Below are 15,819 nucleotides of genomic sequence, written 5' to 3'. Positions count from 1 at the left end.
TTTGAACTTTTTGAAAAAGCCTCATTGTACTCCCATGAAACATTTCAATTTTATTGAATCGGCATTTTCCAATGGGGAACACTTCCATCAGAAAATATTCTACCAGCTCTGATTATTATTCCCATTTTACAGATGGTAGACTGAGGTTAGAGATATTAAATGACTTGTCCAAGACACACTTCAAGAGCCAGAATATGAACCCAGATCTTCTATTGCCAAGTGCCTTAACCACAAGACAATTCTTTTCCTTTTCAAGAATCTTTGTTTATTAAAATTTCATTGGGTCCTGCTCCATATTTCCCAGCTAAAAGTAATCATCTTCCTTGACATCATGGCTTGAGTTTCCATTTCATTCCCATAGCTTGTGTTTTATTTAGGCATTTTTAATGCACCCAAAACCATGGTATGACAGTTTTAATGCACTCAAAACTGTGGTATGACATCAATGACTCAGTTGTTCAAACTTCTCTTCAGGTTCAGTCTTATGAAGTATACAAGTCCTGTAGGCCTGATATCATTCTTTGGCCAGCAACAAAAGCTCTATTATATAGTAAAAAATTGGAGAGACAAGGTAGGTGAGGTAATATATTTTATTGGACCAACTTCTGTTGATGACAGAGACAAGCTTTCAAGCTACACAGAGCTCTTCCTATGTAGCTGAAAACTTGTTTCTCTCACCAACAGAAGTTGGTCCAGTAAAACATATTACCTCATCCACCTTGCCTCTTCAATATCCTGGGGCTGATATGGCTACACCAAAGCTGCATGTAGTAAAAAATTGTAATTGAACCATTTATTTTTAGAATTGGTTGAAGATTTTCGAAGGCAAAAATTTTAAAATTAAGAACAACCTTTTTATCCAAAACCAAGCTTTCTGGCAAAAAATTGTTAACTTTGTCAAACCTGTTAATTCCTCACGAGAAACCTCATGCTTGTTTCTATATTTGTTCTATTTTTAAAATAGAACATTAGCCTGGTTATTACATTTGTTCATTGTGTTCAGTAAACAAAAAGTTTAAATAACATTTCATGAACAGTTCAGAAAAGTGAAAAATGGGTCTGTTTCAAATTGTTTGAACTTAGAACTTTTGTGTAAAACTAGTTTTGTATTTTTTTCACCAGCCCTACTTTTTATTTTTATCTTCTCAAGTTCCTCCAGAAATTAATATATTTTCATGCATCTTAATTCAGGAAATAATCTACTTCCTTCTCTTCGCAATTTAATAGGGTATTTCCCACATATAACTCCAACTGGAGAACAGGTGCCTGATCTGCTGGTGGTCTGCCAGCAAGGCTACCATTCACTTCATTAGGAGTTCTTTCTGTGAACAGAGGGCAGAATGCCTATGTATCACTCAAATCCTATTGAAATCCTATTTTCTAGACTCCGGTAGACCTAAAGCATTACACAGCTTTGTACTGGTCTTCTGTACAGGGGTGAATTTCACCCAGTGTTCTTAGAGTGTTAGGTTTGGGGTGGAGAGGGTTAAATCCTGGCTTTAAAACTCCCATTGATTTAACTGGACCCAGGATTTAACTCAGGAAAAATATTAGGGTAAAAGACTCTGGTCTTTGGTACTTGCAGCAACTATCGGTACCTTGTAGCATTAAATTGCCTGCATTAAAGATTTAATTTTTAATCCCCCATCATTAAGAGAGATTTTGGAGAAGTTCAGTGTGTTGATTTTGTGATGTACAGCAACATATTGAATCATAGTCAAGCCAACAAATTATACATTTCACCCACAGCCTCATGTTCCTTGTTGGAGATGAAAGGCAAAAGGTTTTGGATACGGCTGTGTGAGCACACAGGATATTCTGATTAGTAATGAGTTCCTCTGGAGAATCCTACAATGAACGACACACAAAGTGAAGCTGAGTGGCTGTTGAGTGGAAGAGGATTGTCTCTGAAAACTACATTCCTCAAAACTCTGAATTCTCTTTTATTAAATCATTAATCATTTTGATAATTCATTTTGAATCCCCCCCCCAGTTTATGTGTAGACTGTGCCCCTCTCTCCCACTCTATTTCCGCGGCTGGAGCCATTCTGCACAAGGTAAAAGAACAATTCTTAGAGAGGTCCAGCTGAACTTATTCTTTTATTTGGTTTCTTATAGCAAGGTTCAGCGCAAATTTTGGCTCCAGTCCCACAGCCTTTACTTGCTTCAGCAGTCCTTACAGGGGTAGTCCCATTGACTCCCAGAAGATGGCTGAAACTGAGGACCAGAACAAATGCGTCGGCATGCCACAAGGCTGTGAAGAGTTTTATTGCCACTCCTCCCCAGCCCCAGTGTGAAAGTAGTAGTAGCTAGAAATAAAGAGAGACTTAAAATTCAGACACTGTTCTTGGAAATAACTTATATTTACATTTCATAGGGAAAGCATTTCACTGTGTCCTAAAGCCAAAATCACTGTTGGATTTTTAATTCTGAAGCACTTTTTTTGAGTCTCTTTGCTAAATATGGGCCAGATTCTGAACCCCTTTCTCACAATGGAGTAGCTCCTCGTTCAATACATGTTCCCACTGACTTCAATGATACTGTTTGTGCAGTAAGGCATGATACTATTCAGACTGAATAAAGAGCTCCCAATCCATCCCTACGTGAGAAGTGACTGAAGTATTTATTGGAGTTACTATTTATGAGCCAGATTTTCAGAGGTATTGAACAATCAAACCTCTCACTGACTTCAGTTGAAGTTCTGGATGTTCGGCACTTCTGAAAGTCGTGCCCTTAAAATTCAATTTCGCACTGGGGAAAAAAAAACACATCAGGTATTTTGAATTTTAAACCATCATTAAATTTTCAAGCAAAATTCAATATAGTGTTCACTGGTACAATCTGAAGAAATTGAATGTGGTTGAAAAGCTCAGATAAAGCAATTCAAAAGTTTAAATGGCTCTGGATTCAAAAATCTAAAAGTTTGTGGTGTGAACTCATGTATTGATGTACTGGTCCAAGCAAAGTCCAAGAGCAGAGTTCTGAAAGGAATAGATCAAACATAACACAGCACGTGTTTGTACCCCACAACATCGGTGCTTTACGAGAAAAGGCCACAAAGTCACCACCTATGGCTGAAGAGTATTTCTTGTTTATCAACTACAGGAAATATACGTTTATTTAGCCACACTGATAAACATGGCGCTTTACAAACAAACTGATGAATAATAAGGAATGGCATCTTTTGCATTTAAAACACCATGAGAATTTGTAGTGCTATGAAAAAGGACAGAATGTCAAGATACAGTTCTTTGACCCTGGGACTATCTTTTTGTTGGGTATTTGTACAGCGCCTAGCACAGTGGAGTCTTGGTCCATGACTGGGACTCCAAGTGCTACAATAATACAAATATTAAGAGAGAGACAAGAGGACACAACAGATTAGAACAGGGAGTATGTGTAGGAGAAAAATGTTACAGGAAGGAGTGAGCTTTGATGAGAGATCTGAAGAGGTGTGTTATTGGGGACTGTGCCTTTAAGGGCTGAGCTCTCCAGACAGAGAGCTTGGGAGGGGCACTGTGAAGCATTTGTTGTGCCCGCCCAGTTGGAACCAGACGATGAATAAAACAGAGCTCTCAGAAGCACCTTAAGTGCTGATCCATCAGATCCTTAATGGTATTTAGGCTCTTATCTCTCATTGAAATGAATGGCAGACATCTTTTAGGATCTGGGCCTGCATGATCACTGAACACCATAAGGGGGACCAAGAAAGTCCTTGGCAGAGGAAGGTGGGAGACTCTGCCAAGCATAAGGGCCCAAAGATGAATTAAAGCATGAAGCATACAGTGGCCAAAGGAGATCAAGGCAACAGTAAGGGAGGAGGACTTGGAGGAGTGTAGGGACCAACAGGAGGTATAAAAGAAACATGAGATGGATTTTTAGATGGGGGTAAGATTTTGTGTACCTTTGAGAATGAGGAAAAGGTACACAAAAGTGATTTTGATGTGGTAACATACATGTAGGCAATGGAAGGATTGGAGAAGGGGGTGATACAACATACCCTACAAATACTTATGAAAAAAGCTCCATTTAAAAACAAAGCACCTTATTTTGGATAGTATGATTATTAGAATGTGTTGTGATATGTACAAGGGAGTAGCTGAGTGTCCCTTGGGAGGTGCAGCGTAACCTCAACTCCCACTAAAGCCAGTTGAGGGCACACAGGAATCTGCAAAGATAGCCCCTATGTTTGCATTTTCTGTAAATTCTGGTCTCTTGGCTAGATTCAAATATCAACCCTACAGCAATTAACATTTGTCTTGTATCTTCTTGCCCTTAAAGGCATCACAGCTATCAGACACCTCTACTGTTCTAATAGTTGTCTTATTCAAGTCAGGACAATTCTTCTGTGTTTATCACAATAAAGATCAGAGGTAATTTGCTATGATTACAGCAGCACCTAATAGGATAATTGAACACCAGGTATCCCAGGAAAAAAAGCAAGTCAATTTCCTTAGAAAGAACAGGTTTCAATATCTATGTTTGCTCTGTTACCTGGAGCTTAAACAAATAGGATCTGAGTTTTTTTAAAATACAGTTATGTGGAAAAATATCCAGCACACATACACAAAAGCCTGTTCCTTCTCCATGGAGAAGTCATGTCTGTAGGAAAAATGCTCTAGGGTCCTGTCATGCAGTGCAGAAGATTGCCCTGGCTGCCCTTGCACTGACAGATTGAGACTCCTCTGTGTCAGTTTCCTTTTCTTCTGATGATCTAAAGCATTTTGCCAATTTCAGATGATAAAACACTGCAGGGGATCATTTAAGACAAGACACTGCAGTAGCTAATTATGATGGAGATTATCCCATTCTCAGAGATAAGGCAGCAGTAACTAATAAGTGGCAGGACTAATCAAGCATACTGGAGATGGAGGAATGCACAGCAAGACACAGGTCCATTAATAAGAATGCCCTCTGTAAACAACAGGAGACTGGACAGTGGCTAAATCCATTCCTAGCCTTTCCACATAAATCCACCTAGATTGCGAAGACTATATTAAGACTGTGGGTGGAATTTTGAAGTTATTTAGATTCTTCAGAATTAATATGATATTCTAGGAGGCTTTCTGGTTTGGTGGGTCTTTGAAAGTGTACAAGTCTGAAGTCAGCTTGATTTCTTAATTCTCTTCAAATAATTAAGGAGAGTTAAATAATTAGGCAGCATTAGGTATGTTAACAAATATAACTCAAGTTTCTTGAATCCAAACCCTTAATCACTGTCTTAATAATTTTGCTGATACTTTTGAAGTTCTACATTTATGTTTGCAAAGCTCATTCAATATAAATGCTCATTTATTATTTAAAATTCTTGATTTTCATCCTAGTTTACAAGTTTCTGACCATTCTTCAAAATTATCAGCCTCCTAGTCTTTATACCTCTCCATATATTAAAAATAAAGTTTCTTTTATTTATGGCCAGTGTTTGGAAAACTACATCGACAAAAGTGCATTTGCTCCTCTTTTTGAAAAAAACTCAGCGAAAGGGGCAAATTCCTTTTTGTGTTTAACACTTTAGCATGGTCCCTTAGTATAGCTGCCATAACTTTTATATACTGGGTAAAATAATACTGACCTTGTAACCCACTGTGAGCAAATGAATTCTAGCAGAAATTAGAGATTAATTGGGTTTAAATCATACAATTCAAAGTCACTGCCTTGGACAAGCCACTAATACAGGAAGTGATGTATGCTCCTGTCCATGTTATGGGTGTAATGCCCCTCAATATTATCTGTTTCAGTGGCCTAGGCATATCTGGCATATGGGAAGAAAAATTACAACACTATGACCCCTGTAGCAATAAGCCATATGCCTCTATGTTCTCAGTGAAATGGTATGGAGCGACTAACAACATAATCACAGAGTGTGACATGAGTAGACGTCTTGAGACAACCGATTCAGTGCTTCCACAGTGAAGAGATATTTAGATGGAGAGAGATCAGATGATCATTCAACACAATAGCTGTGGGTTTATTCCTATGTCATGCACACACCTCAAAATAATTTGTTTATTTTGTATGTATGTTGTTCGTTACAAAAATTAATGGCTGAAAATAACTGAAGAGGAAAAGTTTTCACTGACACCTTCCTTAGATAAACACTAGCATAACTTTTCCAAATTCTAGAGATGCATAAACGCTAGATTGTTTTGATTCATTTTTGTCTTTTTTATTTTGTTCATGAGATGACTGCAAACAGGTTTTTTGCTTGAGAATATCTGTTTTTTGAAAAGAGCATCATAGGTTTCAATCAGGTTGGGGTGCAAGATGATTTAACCATTTAGATGGTTAAGCCAGATAATTGCATCTGGAGTAGCAGAGTATATTGCTGTGATACCTTCTTTGTATTTGTGAATCAGACACTGAGTTGTTATATGTTCCATGGTATGTTCTGGGTGACTACAATCACACACTGGAAAGTCTTTAATTTTCCATTTGTGCTGCAAATATCTGCATCTGCCCTGGATTGTGCAAATACAGTTTAGGGTTGCCCAGGAGCTTTGTGGGAGATCGAAGCCAGGGATCTTCTGCATCGAGTCTTTCACAAGGTGTTTGTGACTTCTTGTGAACTCCATTTGGCTTTCCAAGCTTCATCACTGAAGTTGCATTGTTGAAGGTTAAATGCTTGGGTCCAAAAGGGCTTATGCAACATCAACTGGTGGTGAGGGAGGTTGTTACATCCTGGTGGATGAGAAGACGTTCATTTTCCACAATCCTCTGGAATTCCCAAAAGGTTGCGGCATTGCAGCAAATGAATGGGGGAGCAATGTGCGACAGAGTGACCGCCAAGGTATTGGATGCAGAGTAACAGCCGTGTTAGTCTGTATTCGCAAAAAGAAAAGGAGTACTTGTGGCACCTTAGAGACTAACCAATTTATTTGAGCATAAGCTTTCATGAGCTACAGCTCACTTCATCAGATGCATACTGTGGAAAATACAGAAGACGTTTTTATACACACAAACCATGAAAACATGGGTGATTATCACTACAAAAGGTTTCCTCTCCCCCCACCCCACTCTCCTGCTGGTAATAGCTTATGTAAAGTGATCACTCTCCTTACAATGTGTATGATAATCAAGGTGGGCCATTTCCAGCACAAATCCAGGATTTCTCCCCCCTGCCACACAAACCCACTCTCCTGTTGGTAATAGCTTATCTAAAGTGATCACTCTCCTTACAATGTGTATGATAATCAAGGTGGGCCATTTCCAGCACAAATCCAGGGTTTAACAAGAATGTCTAAGGAAGGGGGCGGGGTAGGTGTTGGAGTTGACTTGAGGGTTCGAGTGATGCATCCCATTGCAATGTTCAGCTGGACAGCAACAAGTTGAATTTAGCTACTTTTGGTCCATATTGGCATACACTACTTGGCTATACAGTACACAGGGGTCATCACTGATGTCCATAACACTGATGCTGATGCTGATGCTCCCCAGCTTGTGCTTGCCAGTTCCTGGACCAGGTTGACCCTTGTCTTGGTCTTGACAGCTACCTTCTTCAGATGGTCATGGAAGGTTAGCGTGTGATCCATCTTCACACCGAGATAGGTTGGAGTGGGATCATGTCACACAGTGTTGCCGCAGAAGGTCACTTTCAGGGTGCGCTTAGGGTTCCTGTTATCATGATGGAATACAGTGATTGTTGTTTTGTGAAGATTTGGCTTGAGCCTCTATTTCCAGAAATATTCCTCCACTGTGTTTAGGTCCCTGTTTACGGTGGACTCAATGTCACTGAAGGAGGCTTCTTGCATTGCCAGGGCAAGATCATCTGCATATGCAAATTCAGATTCAAATTCTTGGAGGCATGTTGCGTGTGTAAACATTGAAAAAGTGTTGCTGCTAGTACTGAGTTTTGCCCAAGTGAACGCAAAGCCACCTACTCCTCAGCATAGCAGGCAAAGTATTTTGCGGCAGGGGATGATCCTTCAGAGCTTCAGCATTAAGCCTTTAATCCAGTCTGTATCCTAGGCCAATGACAGGTCTACAAAGGCTGTGGTGGTCTTAAATTTCCTCTGGAATCTGGCCTCTCTGTGTGTTACAAGGGCCAAAACTTGGTCACAAAACTGTATTAAGGCCGGAATCCCGCTTGTTCTTTGGGGATGACTGACTTGACAAGAGGACTGATTCTCCTGAGAATGATACGTTCCAGAAGTTTGTATGTAATGCACAGGAGTGATATTGGCCTATAACTTCCTGGGTTGTCAGTCTGCTTGCCCAGTTTGTGTATGGAAATTACTATCACTTCCTGCCAGGCTTTTGGGATGCATCTGGATTCCATGGTTTTGGTGTAAAGTTTCGCCAGCCATTGGAGTTCCCTTGGGCCTAGTTAATGAAATTCTGGGGGGATACTTTCTCCGCTGGCCACTTTCCCTTTCTTCATTGCAGCTAAACCACTTTCACTTCATCTGTATTGATGATGATGGGGTCTTGTGGAGGGATTGAGATCTTTGTCCAATGAGGTTGATGATAGATCTCTTGCTTGGTGTTTTTGTCAAGTGGTCCTTTTGTGCTTTCCACCTTTTGTAGGCTACGGAGTTGGGCCGGACTTTTGAGGTCTGTTATTCTGTTGGATTAATGGCTCAGAGATGTTATAATGGGCCCAAGCATAACAACTAGAGCGTTTGAAGTTCAGACTTTCAATACACTCAATCCACCTCTGGCGTCTGGAGACTCGCACAGGGCCTTCGCAACCCATGGGCTGCCCTGCGGTTGCACTACCAGTGCAGCTCTGCGGTCTCTTTTGTCCAGCAGGGAGCATATTCTTCCCAGAAGCCCTGGGGATACTCTTCTTGGCGACAGCAGTAAGGAGGCCAATGAACAGGTGATTACATTCTGGTGTCTCGGGGATTCAGAGCCGCTCTATTCTGACAGCTTTCCTATAGCAATCCCAGGTGACTCTGGCCAGGTTCCACTGTGGGATTCATTTTGACAGACTCACATGGATTTCAATGCTGACGTGGATGACGATGGACTTGTGCTGGCTCTTGGGGAAGTTAGGAAGTATTTTGTGGGATGCCTGAAGCGTACTCTTGCTTTGATCTTTGGAAACAATGGTGAGGTCTGGTTTGCAATTGCGTTGCCAGTGAGCAGAGTGGAAAGTTGATCGCTGTTTAGAATCAAAGACCAGTTGCAGGTCTGCCACGCACATCCAGTCCGTAAGGTCTTCACCATCAGCTTCATTTATTTCATAGCCCCACAGAGTGGGGTGTCTGTTAAAGTCACCAATCTATAGGACTGGGATTGGTGCACTTGGGAGTGCTGGCTTCAACCATTTTGAACTAGGGGCTTTATACAGGTTAGTAATGTGCAGTTCTCCCATCCTTATGGCAGTGGTGTAGGTGGCTTATTTTGCAGTTGGGGGGGAAAAATCAAAAAAATCCATGATGATGTTCTTCAAGTATATGGCCCTTCCTAACACACTGAAAGGCACTTGCCAGCTAGGCTGAAACAAAACTCAGAGTTTGTCAGCCAAACCATTCTGCAGTTATGTGCCAAAACTAAGCTAGGGACCTTTTCAAAAATGTTTACCACTTGGAAATTTGTAAACACCCTAATTTAAAACTCTTTTGAATTCCTCAAACCTTTAAAAAAATCCCACCCCAAACCAAAAACCAACCACCCAACCAAATATTGTACCTTGGGATGAGATCATGGGCAGCGGGTGGAGCCCCACCTCGGGGAGACTCCAGTTGCACCCCTTCCGCCCCTCCACAGATGGAGCTCCGAGCCCCCTCCCCCCCCACTATGGCCCACAAGACCCGCGACTTCCAACCCCTCTGCGGCCCAAGTGCTCCCCGCCCCCCTCTCAGACCAAGCCCCCCTCACAGACCAAGACCCCCTACCTATCCCCTGTGGCCAGAGCCCTGAGACACCTGTGCCGCCACCCACGGATGGAGCCAAAGATCCCCAGTCCCCTCCCCCACGGCCTGAGCCTCCCTCCACGACCAGAGCCCTGAGACCCCTTACCCCCCTCACAGCTAGAGACTCCCTCACCCCTCCATGGCCGGAGCCCCTAGACCTCCCCCCCACACCCGCGTCCAGAGGAGCCCCGGGCCAGCCGGAGCCCTGAGCCCCACCCCCCACAACCTGCTCGGAGAAGCCCCAGGGCCTCCCCTCCTCAGATCCCAAGCCACCCTGCAAAAATTCAAAAGTGCTTCTCTTCTTCTCTCTTCTGGAAGAAGAGCTAGAACTTTTGCTATGCCCCATGCAGGTTCTGGGGCAGCTGAGGAAGCAGTATATGTTACTCAGACAGCATCCCGGGTTCATCAGTAATCTCCCTGGAGTCCAGGGAGGTTATTGATGAACCCAGGAAGCTGAATAGCACATACCACCTCCTGAGCCACCCTGGCACATGCATGGAGCATAATAAAAAACAAAAATCCCCCCGTCAAACCCGTAACTGGGGTCCCATGGCAGAGCCTCTCCTGGCCTATTATTCCCGCTGCCCATGGATGAGGTGCACCACATGAAATCAGGGAGGACTGGTTTCTTTTGGGAGACGTTGAGGTGGGTCAAATTGAAAAATAAATGTGTAAGACTCATTTCAAGGCTCAGCTCTTGGCAATCTAGAATACCGCATTTGGTCTAAGGGGGGAAAATTTGCAAACACATTCTAGGACAGCCAATAGCGGGACTCAGCATGTCATGTTTAAAATCAGGGTGGTGTGTATAAAGGGTTCTTGCTCTTGGCACATTAGTGGCTTAGTTTATTCCCAGTTTTCTGGTATTTTTGCCCGCAATTGCATCTTTAAATACAAGGGCTGAACCTTTTAGACTGCACTGTATTCACACAGTTTCTATGGTGAGATCACACATGCGGATTCATACCTCAGCTACTGCAATGTTCAAAACAACCTTAAAATAGCAAAAGTAAGCCAGCTCTGGGTGCAAAGAATGGAATTTGTTGCTCTAAGTTTACGATACCAGATCTTTGCAGGGTTTTTAATTTTGCTACAGCCGGTGCTGCCTGATCTCCATAAAAGGAGAACCTTAAGCAGCATTTTAATCCCTTTAAAGCCCTATGGCTTGGTAACATTTCCAGAGCTCCAGACCCTCACTAAAATGTGATACTTTCCAGGTTGCATAACTATTTGGTTTGTTTTAACTCAATAGAGGAAAGAACTGAAAGTCAAATGGGGCAGTGAAGCATGAGGATTTCCCTCCCCCAAGACCTATTATAAAAAAAGAGCTTTGGAGTAAATATTTTGTATTTAAAGTATTAAATTAAATATTTGGAAATATTTCATACATTTATTATGTGAGTTCACCACCTCAAAGCAACAAATCAATGCCCTTTAGAGGTGTTTTGGTGTGAAACTATTTCAAGCAACTTTTCTGAGATATTAATAATATCTGTAGCTATGCAAGCTACAGACTTGTATATGCTAGAGATTTGCTCCAATTTCAGCTGTTGGTGGCCAGCCACCAATATAACTGCACCCGTGAAACCCTCTAGCATAAACTGCTATGAGACATGATTTGTACCTATGCAGCCTATCCCGCTTTCTAGCATATACAGGGGCTTTGCCTGTCTACATTAAAAGTTTGTACAGCTACACTGGTGGCTGTTTCTGCTTGCTGGAATTGGGACAAATTTCCAGTGTACAAGAGACCTAAGACCATTAGGGTATGTCTACACTATGATTAAAAACCCGTGACACCAAGTCTCAGAGCCCGAGTCAGCTGACTCAGGCTCATGGGACTCTGGCTGCAGGGCTAAAAATTGCAATTTAGATGTTCACCCTTGGGCTCCAGCCTTTGTGGGGTTTCAGAGATCAGGCTTCAGCCCACACATGAAAGAATACTGCAATTTTATAGCGCGCAGCCTGAACCCCACAAGCCCAAGTCAGCTGACCTGGACCAGCCACAGGTATTTTATCTCAGTGTAGACATAACCTGAGTCTGATCCTACACTTATGTCAATGGGAGTTTTTCATTCAATGAGAGCAAGGTCAGACCCCATAAAGTTAGTCCCCTTCTACTGCCTTGAAAGGATCAGGAAGAAACTAGGTAGTTTTTTAGGTGCTTTTGCCTTCTTCTGTAACAGTGAGAATTAGACTCTGCTGGGACCAACATGCTGAATTAAGTGGACTAAGGTTCTGATAAAAATGCAGCAAAACCTATCTTCCCTTTATGATTGGCCAGGTCTTGTTGGATACAGCAAACAGGTAATCTTGGGTGAAATCCTGGCCTGAGCAAACTCAATGGCAAAACTCCCATTAACTTCAGTAGGTCCTTTGTTTCTACACAAACCTCATTTCCCCCCACTTTCCAGCTCTAACATTGATTACCTGGTTAAAAAATAGCCTGAGATGACAACATTAAGTTCTTTTCATTTCTCCCACCACAGTCACACTCCACATCAAGATCTTTAGCAATACTGTTCTTTATAAGGGCCCAATCCAACTCCCACTAACTTTCACAGCAGCAGGACAGGGCCTTAGTCCTTAATTCAGAGGGACCCAATGTCACCTCACCTATTTTGATACAGGCAGATGAGAAATGTTTTTTTCCATTAGTTCATTTTCCCTTCCCAAATACAAACACTTCCCATGTTCTCTGCCATATACCCCTATCACCGTCCACCTTTCTCTGGCTCTCTACACCCCAAAAATTACTTTCATGTTTAATGGAATCCTTGAAACTGGAAGCATTTTTCAACCCTAAATGCTGAAACTTTGCCTTAACTAAACAGTCTCTTTATTAGCTGGGGCCTGTAATTTATGTCTTTGAGACATTACATGTGACCTTTGGGGAAAACTGAGGAGCATAAACTATACCTGTTTATGTTAGCAGCCAGCAGAAAAAACAACATTCTCCAAAGGACTGGGCATATATTTATTGGTCAGATGTTGCCATACGTTAATGTGCTGTTATTCTACTGCCATAATGTATGGCTTCCTAGAGGATAAATAATATTCCAGACAATTTTAGCTATGATAAAGTGAGAGAGAGAAAACAAAATTCTGTACATCATAAGTGTGTTTTCTTTTCCTTTTTCCTTTTTGGCATGCAATTCAAACCCTGGTAGCAAGGACTTTAACCCTAGCCTGTGTTAAGAAACCAGGTACTGAAACAAAGACAGATACAGCAGAGTTTTTGGGGGAGAGTATTCCCTGCATTACACAGTATTTAAAGACATTAGGAAACTCTGAGAAACACATTTTTCTTTTATTTTCCCTTATAAAGGCATATGGAGACTTTTATCCTGGACTAAATTTGCAAGGAAAGAACCTAAAAATCAAAAGAACTGTGCATGGCAGTTATTTCTGGTGGGCTCTTTACAATCTTTCCCCACCCAGCCCAACTTTTCTTTCCTCACACGGCAGTGAAATCAGAATCCTGCATTTATGACATCACAGCCTATAGCCACAGACATTGTGTAGCATTATGGGCCAAATTCTTCTCTTAGCTATGCTGGTCTAACTCCACTGATGTGTAACAGAGGAAAATTTGGCTCAGGGATTTAACAGCAAGATCAAACACAAGAGGCAGGATAGACCATGAGGTAGCAACCACAGGTTAAAACACAAACAGCTTTGCTAATTAGAAAACATGAGAAAGAGGTGAGTGAATGGTTAGCTTCAGGGGGTACTCATGGAATATGGAAACATCTACCTCTAGGCTTTTTCTAAGTGAGTGGTGATCAGAACATATTACCATCTGAAGACTGTTTTGTGTTATCTGTTCCATACCTAATAGATAAGAGTTCACCTCACAAAACTGGCACTGATTAGCATTTTTGTTGGCACTCTCGACAGAGAGGCTAGAGACTGAATCGGCATGAAAAATGCAGTACTGTATTCTCTCATCTAAAGGAATGTTGCTTCAGAATAGCACCGAGGAACATCAGCAAGGGATTGTGTGAGAAGCTTGCACTCCCACTGTCTGCAACATAACCATTCTGTGGACAAACAAAAGACTCCAGGATTGTCAAATCAGCACTTTTCACAGTATTTCTAAAGTATTTTAAAACAAGAAAGTCATCATTTCTGAGGTATTACAACACAGTGATGTCCACTCCAAAACCTGTGTCTGAATATCCCAAATTCAGGCAAGTCTGGATTCTGACACCAAGTCAGATCTGAACTCTGTTGACTGTCCCTTCTTTGTAGTGGGCAGAACTAAAATCCCAAATCCAAAACCAAGCATTGTAGTAGAAGAACATGATTTCTCTAACCTGCATCTCTGCTGAGGGATATTTCTCTGTTAATCATGAAGAGGTCTTCAGCATTCAATGATGATAAAGCTAATGGTGCTCATAAAGGGGCAAGATTCTAGGACTGGCTGAAAAATGAGATTTCTGTTCAGCAAAAAATTTCTCAGTTAAAAAAATAGTTTTTGTTCCAGTGTGGAATGAAAACGAGACCTTTTGAAATTTTTAGTGAAAAAACACAAGAGGAATCATCACCCCACAGTAACCAATATCTGTGTAGTTCAGCTCTCACCTGTGATGTAGGAAACCCAAGTTCAAATCCCTGCTCTTCCTGATTCAGAGTACATTCTGGGGATTCTTTCTGATCAGAAATTCCTTCATTGACCTGAAAAAACTTACCTATTAAATTTTTGTCAAAAATAGTATGTTTCCATGAAACATTTAGGTTTTGACAAACTGGCATTTTTTTTGGTGGAAAGAAGTTTCGTCATAATTAGTTTGGCCAATGATACAGAGAAGATTAGCATGGCCCCTACGCAAGGATGACAAGCAAATTTGTGAAGTGTTCCATTAGAAAAAAAAAACAAAAAAACTGTCTGACTCCCCATTGCCTGGCATCTTTAGTGGTCGCTTACATCAACTCTAGAGTCCAGATCCAGATTTTGAACATCCCAAAATCTGGGGTGTTCTGATCTGAGGTATTGGGAATTGACTTTAGAAAGTGGTTGTTTCCGTTTCAGATCATCACAATGGACAAATCTGCCTTGGAGATTGTATTTCCATGTCTCTCTATAAATTATTCTCAGTAATGGTGGCTCAGTTACTTACTAAGAACAGCACATCTGAGGAAGTTTGCTAAAAATTTAACAAACTGATGTCTTCTTTTTGGCCTTCTGTCACCATGCACATATGTGCAGGTCACGTTTCACCCCTGAAAGAAATCCTTAATGTGGCAGCAGAGTAAACATGGTTCCTTTCCTCATGGGAACAAATGTGCTGCCATAGAATACATTCAGCTGATCTGTGTGGATACATAACTTCCTTCTGGAATTCACACCCTTAGGGGGCTGAGTACAACACATTTTACATGGCAGGGTGAGGAAGGGGTGAGTTGCAAGCCTACTGTTAATGCCCTCAGGCATCCTAACTTTGCAAAGCAAAGCATTCTGCTTCCCGCTAGTCTTAACATCATGGTTGAAAACACAGTAGAGACATGGGCTGAGCTAATTCGAAGATCTTGTTGCATTCTAAGAACATGGCCACAAGTCATTATGCACAACAGAACTAATGTTTGGGTGGTGGTGGTAGATTACCCTAACTCAGCATGAGATCTCACAATGGATATGGAATTATCATCCCATGCTGTCTCTCCTCCTAGTGCTGCACCATTACATCCTAACCCACACTTAGAGAGATAATTGAGCTTTCCATCTCAATATATCAAGAGGGGTTGCGAATTGAAGGTTGTTTAATACTATCAAATTTTGTCTGCTATATCCCACCTGTTCCCACATGTGGTCTAAGGCCCTAATGAGTTTCAAAACAAATGTAACATGTTGAATACAAATTAGTCAGCTGTACAATATAAAGTCTTTACTGTAGAATATAAAGTTTCAATAGATTAAAGCACACAAATATACCCCCCGAAGAGACTCGTGTTTTTTCTC

At 41.5% G+C, this 15,819-nt stretch overlaps 1 non-coding gene across 1 annotated transcript; it reads left to right on the top strand.

Annotated features, from left to right (window-relative positions):
• The first annotated feature begins 14,624 nt into the window (after nucleotides 1-14,624).
• Nucleotides 14,625-14,729, top strand: LOC125633103 (U6 spliceosomal RNA). Its single transcript, XR_007355491.2, has one exon. It is a non-coding gene; the product is annotated as a U6 spliceosomal RNA (small nuclear RNA).
• Nucleotides 14,730-15,819: the final 1,090 nt, after the last annotated feature.

The sequence above is a fragment of the Caretta caretta genome, chromosome 2 (assembly GCF_965140235.1).
Source record: "Caretta caretta isolate rCarCar2 chromosome 2, rCarCar1.hap1, whole genome shotgun sequence".
In the NCBI taxonomy this organism is placed as follows: domain Eukaryota; kingdom Metazoa; phylum Chordata; order Testudines; family Cheloniidae; genus Caretta; species Caretta caretta.
This window is presented reverse-complemented; position numbering and strand designations above follow the sequence as displayed.